An 8,819-nucleotide genomic window follows, 5' to 3' on the forward strand; every position below is an offset into this window, starting at 1 on the left:
ATTAAAAATCCGTAAACATTTAAAAATAAACGTTTTAACGTATAAAAATCATAAAAAGCCATAAAAGTTTCAAAATTAACATTTTAACATCATAAACATTTAAAATAAATATTTAAATCATAAACATTTAAAATAAACGTTTTAATATATTAAATCATAAAACATTTAAACATATTAATATCTTAAAAATCCATAAACATTTAAAATTGACATATTAACATATAAAAATTCCATAAACATCCATAACCATTGAAAATAATCATATTAGCACATAAAATAGCATTCAGGATACTGCCATGACGTTTACTAATTTCTAGGTGTAAAATGACCGTTTTACCCTTGGACTTATAATTTTACGTTTTTGACATTTTCTTAATTCCATTTAATTATTTAAGCCTACATGAATTTTCTCATATTTTTATTTAGCTTAAATCGAGGACTTTTAAATTAATCTTTACACGTAGCATATTACTGCGTTTTAAATCCCAAATTAAACCAAACCTTAATATAAAATTCCGAAATTAAAAACTTAGACTTTTAATAGTTATTAAGCTTAAATAAAATTTTCCATAATTTTATAAAGCATAAAACTAGACTTTTTAATTAATTCGTTAATTAGCGTTCCGTGAGGCGATTAAATCCGAATAAATTCAAAACTCATTATTTTGCTCACAAATTTTAAAAATAGCATTTTTATTATTTATTCTACCCTTCCAAGTCATGAACCACACCCGTGGACCCATGGATTCAATTTTAGTCTTATTATTTTCGTTTTTGACCCTTAACCGATCAACCCGAGCCATTTTTTGATTTACTCGAGCCACGCCCGAGCCAAACCCTAGCCAACCCATCTAGGAACCCTACTAACCCAGCCCAAGCCCATGAACCAGCCCCTGGCCCGCGTTAAAGCCCCTGCACCCTGGACCCAATTTCATGCGTCTGTGCTTGTGAAGTATTTTGGTGCACTAGGACTCCTTCTCCTTCTAGGACACTACCAGATGTTAACCACTCGACCCCTCATGACCCTAACCACCCTGGACCACGTCCAGACCCAGCTTGGACCAACCCCAAGCTCCAAAACCGAAGCCACATCTCAGAACCTGTAATGGCCGAGAAACCCATCTAAACATGCACTCTTATTTCTGTTGCTAGGACCTAGCCAACCCAACCAGACCCTGAACCAACCCCTCTAGCACCCTTCTAGGACCCTAAGGACCTAACCTAGCCCACCTCAAAGCCCCATGGCCAAGCCTCTTCCTCCCTGCACAGCTGCTGAAATCTACACAGCCCTTGGTGTGGCTCTCGGGTGGAGTCCTTGTTGGCAAGGACTCCTCCCAGCCCCTGGTTTTCGAGTCCGAGCATGGTTAGGACTCTTCCCCTGACCCCTCACGTGACTCTATCCCAGCCCTGGTTCAACCGAACACAAGCCAAGCAACCAAGACCCCAAAACCATGACCTACATACTCCTTTACAGATTAATGGTTCCAGCTTCGTTTTCCCTGATTTGCAATATTTTGGTTGAGTTCTAAGGATCTATATTTCACGTAAAACCATCCTTGATCATGTCCCAATCATGGCAGCCCCTTATAACACATAAAAACATATTTTTGGAACCAAAAAACAAGGATTTAGAACACCTATATGCATGGCTACGAAAATAAAAGGTTGTATGACTTGTTTTTTTATGCAAATTCATAAACAATTACATAATATGGTGTGATGATGAGTAAAAGGAGAATTATGGCGTGCCTTTGCATAATTAACGCACGATTTTACGTTGACGATTGAAGAACGACGACGAGGAAACGACGGCTTGAAAACCCTTGCAACTATTGATGATTTTCCCTTCAATTGTGTGTGAGTCTCGTGTATTTGGTGGTGGGGAGGAGTTGTAAATTATTAGGGAGGGTTTTAAGAGAGTGGGGCGTGTGATTAATAGGTTATGGGGTGGGTTTTGTGTATTTTATAGTAAATAAATCATTAATTAAACTTTAGGTCCATTAGGAAGGTTAATTAGGCCCAAATAGTCCATTAGTGTTTAATCAAAATATTTAAAATAATTTTATTTAATAAAGTTTGTGAATATATTAGCCGGGTTGCTAAAACGTTCGCATTTTTGTTAAAAATCCAATACCGATAAAAATTACGTTACGACGTATAAAATTACCTCAAAACCCCATATTTTCATAAATAAGAAAAAACATCACCCATAATTTGAATAATTAAAAATAATTAACCAATAAAAACATTTTCTATTTTTCAGCCATCGGTCTCCGTTCCTCGATCGCAACTCGAATAACCTTTAAAAATATATTTTAATGCAACCATTTAGAAAAATATATTTTAAACATGTAAATATGCACAACATAATTAATTTATGCAATTAATTGAAATGCACAAGGAATTTAAACTCTCTCTTCAATTGCCCTTTAACATCAGCAGTAAAGTACTTATAATAGAAATTCTCCTTGAAACGAGTCCAAGTAAGAGTAGCGATATTGATACCATGCTCCACTCCTTCCCACCACAAAGAAGTGTCATCTCTAAACATGTATGTGGCACACCTCACACGGTCAACATCCCCCATATTCAGATAGCGAAAGTGCACCTCGAGTGCACGAATACAAGCCTCAGCAGCAAAGGGATCGGTGGTGCAAGAAAATTCCTTCGGCCCTTGCCTCTGGAACTGATCATAAACATCGTGCTATGGCCTAGGAGCCTACTGAAACTGCTCAAAGAAACGAGCCATCCCCTCCAATGCACGAGTAGCATCATCCCCATTAGGAGGTGGGGGCGCATCAATATGATGATCCTCAGCAGCCTCTGCCTGTCTATCGATAGGTGCGCGTTTAGGAGGCATTATATCAGAACATTTTCCAAATTCTACATGCATTTGAATCTAAGTTTTCTAATTAGGCATCATATCCTAATTCATTTTAGCAATTTTAAACATATAAAACATATATTCTCATAAAACTATTAAACATGCGACGTAAACATATAATCCATGTAATCATGCATATAGCATCATATATATCATATAAAGCAAGTAAACTTACAAATTTGAGGCTTGACGACTGAGCTTTCTCGGCACTAATGGTGGCACAACCCTTTATACGAACATTGCTCTGTTACGAACTGAAACGTCCACTACTCATTTTCTTAATAAGTGCTAGAAATGTTTTTTTTAAAACCCTCATACTTTCGGCCGAATTACATACACATGCATAAAATAATTTTGTCATCATTTAAAAATTAATTCAACCAACTAACATTAAAAATTCCAAAGGAAAATAGCTTGAATCATAAAATCGTCACTCGTTTGCAAATCCAAAATTAGCAATAAAGCTAAAACTAGCAACCTCTCAAAAAACCTCTCAAAAGCATAAATAAACAGTCTTAAAATATCTTTAACATAATCATAAAAATCATAAATCATAAACTAGTGCGGAAAACTAGCGTTAGTCTTCGGGTTATGTGCACCTTCAGTCCAGCAAAGTCAACCATCAAGACCTCCATTATCATTATTATCATAATCACCTGCATCAATCACACCTAGTGAGTATAATTTAGACTCAACACACCATAATCATGATAACAAGTAATACATATACAGAACACATGCAACAATGAAAATACTTGTACGTAAAATAACAATTTCATAAACATGTATAACTTTAAACATTTTCATATCATCAGAAACATATCCATATCATAATCAATATATTCATATCCATCATAAACATATACATATTCATATTCGTGTTCGTTGAATTCAGATCGTTGATTGTGACTTTCGTATTCGTCGTATTCGTATTGGGGGTGATGGATCCATCTAATGTAACCACAGTACTGGGCGGCGGGGACATCAGCGACACTCTCACCTATCAACTGAGCCTTGGCCTTACGCATTAACATATCATCGTATTCATATTAGTCACAATCCCTTCACATCCTTCAACATTTCGTATTTTAATAACTTTATAAAATCTTGCATAATAATATCATTTTTCTTTTAAACCAAGCATGCAACATATATTTTAAATGTTCATATTAAATCATAAAATCCATAAACATTTAAAATAAACATTTTAACATATAAAACACCATCAGAGCACTGCCATCACATTTACTATTTTCTAGGTGTAAAATTATCGTTTTACCTCTAGATATAAAAATCCTCGAATTTCATTTTTTCTTAACTCCATTGACTCTAAGATATCCCAAATAATTATTTAAGCATAAATTAAATTTACCATAATTTTATTTAGCTTAAATACTAGACTTTTAAATTATTCCATAATTATTCCTTCTTAATGCGTTTTAATCCCGAATTAATTCAAACTATAATATAAAATTCCTAAATTAAAATCTTAGAATTTTTATATTAATTTAGCCCTCGTGAACCACGACTCGACCCCCGTGAGCCATATTTCGAATTTAATCCTAAGAATGAAACCCTAAATCGAGCCACCCTAAACCCTTCGAGCTATCTATACTTTTTACCGAGCCATGCTGGAGCCGGCCTGATCCAACTTCAAACCAGCCCTCCCATGGACCCTCGTGAACCCTTAGCACCCATAGGACCTGACCCTAGTCCCAACCGGAAGCCACAACACCAGCTGTATGCATCGGCCGAGACTCCCTTAATGAGAAGGACTCCTCGAAATTGCGTCTAGGACCTAGCCACCGGACCAAACTTTGAACCAGACCTTGTGCACCCTCTTAGGACCCTAGTGACTCGACTTAGCCCAGCCCAAAGTCCCCTGGCCGAGCCCCTTAGTCCCTACGTGGCTGTGCACCCATACGTGGCTAGGACTCCTTCCCTGACCCCTCAAGTGACCCTAGCCAGCCCTGGTCCCAGCCGTTCTAAGCCATGCCACCAAAGAGCTTGAACCCGAGCCCTTGACATCCCAACGCCATGAGATGGTTCCAGCTTGAAGTTCCTTGTGTGTAGCGTGTTTTGTTGTGTTTTAGGACCATATAAATCGTGTAGAACATGCCCCTTATCATCCTAATACATGGCAGTCCCTTAGGTACATATAAAACATGTTTTTGGATGAAAACACAAGCCTTAAAAATCACCTATGATGCATATCCGAAAATATAACATGATCCAACTTGTTTTTAATGCAAAACACAATTAAATAAATACTATGGTGTGATGGATGAGTAAAGGGAAGAGTATGACGTGCCTTTGCATGTTTTACGCACGAAATAATCGTTGACAATTTAAGAACAATGACACGAAGAAGATGGCTTGAAAACCTCAAGATTCGATGCTTTTCCCTTCAAAACCCTTGAAGAATTTTCGAAATTCTCTTGATTTTTTCTTGTGTGTTTCCATGAATTTGTTGGGAGAGAATTTGGAGTGTGTAGGGGAGGTGGGCGTGTGATTGTGATGGTGTTAGGTAGGATTTTGTATTTTAAATTGTAATTAAAACAATAACCAAATCCTTGGCCCATTAACAAAGTTAATTAGGCCCATTAAGTCCATTAGTACATTTAATTTTTTTTTGTTTAATAAATTTTGTGAAAGTATTAGCAGGGTTGTCAAAACGTTCGTATTTTTGTTGAAAATCCAACACCGATAAAAATTACACCCTGGCATATAAAATCACCTCAAAACTCCTTATTTTCAAAAATAAGAAAAAGTATCAATCATATTTTAAATAATTAACAACAATTATTTAATAAAAACATTTTCCATTTTTCAGCCTTGGTCTCTGTTCCTCGATCGCAACTCGAATAACCCTTAAGAATTACATTTTAATGCATGTAAGTACAAAAACTACTAAAATATCATATAAGCATATCACATAATCAATTTAGCAACTAAAACCAATTAGTTAACTATTTTCTATATTCTCTAGATTTGCATGCAGTTGGATTGCGTCGTCTTAATTTTGGACCTTACAATTTTCTTCTCAATTTTTAAACATAAGCTTTTCATACCTAAACTACTTTCACGACCATGAACCAACCTCCGTGGACCACGGTTCGAGCCCTTACCTCTATTTCTTGCAAATTTCGAACCCTAAACCCTAAGTCAAGCCACGGCTCCTCCTAAGCCGGAGCCACCGTGGACCAAACCATTCCCAGACCCTCCTGGGCCCTAACCGACCTAGCCTAGACCAGCACCGAACCAGGCCAAGCCCCTTCCACCCGCGCAGACCTATCCTCCCTTATCCAAGGTCGTGGCTCTTAATTTTTCTTTTCTTCTAGCCATCACGTCTTAGCCGCCTAGGACCCCAACTAGGACTCTACAAGACTCTATTGAAACTGCCCTAGCAAGTCCCCAACGAGCCGCACGCCTCTCTGGTTGGCCGCGACTTCTCTTCCTTGCACGTCCAGGAGTCCAGGCATGCTAGGACTCCTTCTAACCCTTAAAAACCGCCTACACAAGACCGTGACCATGCCTGGTTGAGCCTTGGTGCAGCCTCCATCATGGCCGAGCCCTTAAAGCCAACCAAAGACCCTTAAACCCTAGAACTTAGCCCTTAATCCATGTGTCCCCTTATGCCAATTTCCAGTCATCGTTCTTCGCTTATTCAACCTTTTTTCCCTCCCTTAAACATCATATATTGGCAGCATACCTGTTGGAAATCATAACACGTTCATATACGCATGAAAATCATCAAAACTTCGAAAATAATCACCAAAACGTTAAACGATTTATACTCAAATATTTTTCATGTAAAATATATACAACATTCATAATATTATTTGAATAGTGCATAAAAAAAGGTAATTAGCGTGTCTTTGCATTTAAAACGATCGATTATTCGATCGTTGGCGTGAATTGCGAAGAAGGACGAACGAGCGTCGAAAAATCATTGAATCTTTTGCTCTTCAAATTTCGAATTTAGTGTGTGAGTATTTCGGCTGCTATGGAGTCTCAATATCCCTAGGTTTCCTTTTTATTATTTTTGAAAATCATGAGTTAATGGGTTGGGGTTTTGGGCTTTTTAATTTAGGAATAATTGAGCCCTTCAATCATAGGTAATTAGGTCCATTAATACCTATTTAATTGTAAAATAAAAGTTTAAAAAATTTGTTTTCGAAAATAATAATTTTTGATCTTTTAAAAGTCCTTTGTTTTCCCATAACTGGCTTTTCGAAAAAAATCGAGCTCTTTTCGTAAGATAATTTGAACTCTACCATTTTTAGAAAAATTTAATCTTATTAATAAGTCTTGAAAATATTTATTTTATGTTGATCGTCTCGGTCTCCTTTCCTCAGCCTATTATCGAATATTCAGATAAAATTTACAGTTTTCATAAAATCATGCAATTAGACCCTTAATCATATAGTATGCATCATATTAGCATTTAAAATAAATTAAATAAAGCAAGTAAGCAATTTAAATCGTTTGCATGCATGTGATTTACGTGGGTTGGCTTTTTGGACATTACAAACCCTCCCCCCATAAATAAAATTTTGTCCTTGAAATTAAAACTTATCGAAAAGTTCGAGATAGTGATTCCTCATCTCTGACTCAGTCGCCCAAGTGACTTCTTCCTCTGAGCGATTTAGCCATTTGACTTTGACCATCTTTATCACCTTGTTCTGCAACCTTCTTTCTTGTCTACCCAAGATTTGAGTAGGCCTCTCCTCATATGACAGATTTGGTGTAAGTTGCAGTGGCTCAAATTTCAGTACATGTGAAGGGTTTGACATGTACTTGCGGAGCATCCATATGTAAAAGACATTGTGGACTCCTGTGACATTAAGTGGCAACGCCACTTGATGCTAATTCTCCCACTCTTTCGAGTATCTCAAATCGTCCAATGAATCTTGGAATAAGTTTGCCTTTCTCGCCAAACTTCATAACACCTCTCATAGGTGTTATCTTTATAAACACATGATCACCTTGTGCAAACTCGAGATCTCGTCTTCTTTTGTCCGCATATCTCTTCTGTCGACTCTGTGCTGTTTTCATTCTATCTCGGATCTTGGCGACCAATTCTGCAATGTGCTGAACTATCTTGGGTCCCATTAATACTCTCATGTTGTGTGGGGACCCGAACCTAATTCGTTTTCTTAATCATCATTAGGATCAATTAATTAATCTAGGTCTAATTTTTTTTTAAATACATAAGTGCGGAACATATGGTAATCAATCTGATATATGTATCAACAGTAAGTACAAGTCTTGTACAAAGTACATTTATCTCAAACTAAGGTTCAACTACTATATATCAAGTGTTGAAAATCAAATCTTCTTCTAAGTCCGGATCTCCACGCTAATCTTTATCTCTCATCCTCTTCTTGACCCTGATCCTTGTCCCACCTGTTGTCATGCACACATACAAACACAACAACAGCCGGATAACTCCCGTGAGAAATATATTTCCAGTATAAACAACGTATACATGCAATCATATGAACAGATATAAAAGCATGAAGCAGATATCAATAACATGTATCAAAATCTGAAAGACATGAATCGATATAAAACTGTAAATCAAACTCGTGACTCATAATCTCAGACTCGACTATTCTCTAATCTAGGGATCCCGGTCTAACTCAGACTTTGGCAATCTGTATCGAATCTCAGCGATAGAAGTCGATCTACTTCTAAGCAACATCGATACACCAAAAGTCAAGTGTCTTGGCGGCTCTGCCAAAGACTAGGCACATCTGCCCGAACTCTATACATGCTTTACTATAAATCAATAGACTAAGCATATCAATCTCATGAATTGCAAATATCAATGCAATAAATAAAGTATGTGATTTTAGGGAAACTCAAGTCAGATCTAACTCGAATCGTATCTTCCAAGTTCAACATTGATTTATACCTTTCTCTTGTCGAT

This window comes from Primulina tabacum, chromosome 3 (assembly GCF_025594145.1).
Source record: "Primulina tabacum isolate GXHZ01 chromosome 3, ASM2559414v2, whole genome shotgun sequence".
NCBI classification, from domain to species: domain Eukaryota; kingdom Viridiplantae; phylum Streptophyta; class Magnoliopsida; order Lamiales; family Gesneriaceae; genus Primulina; species Primulina tabacum.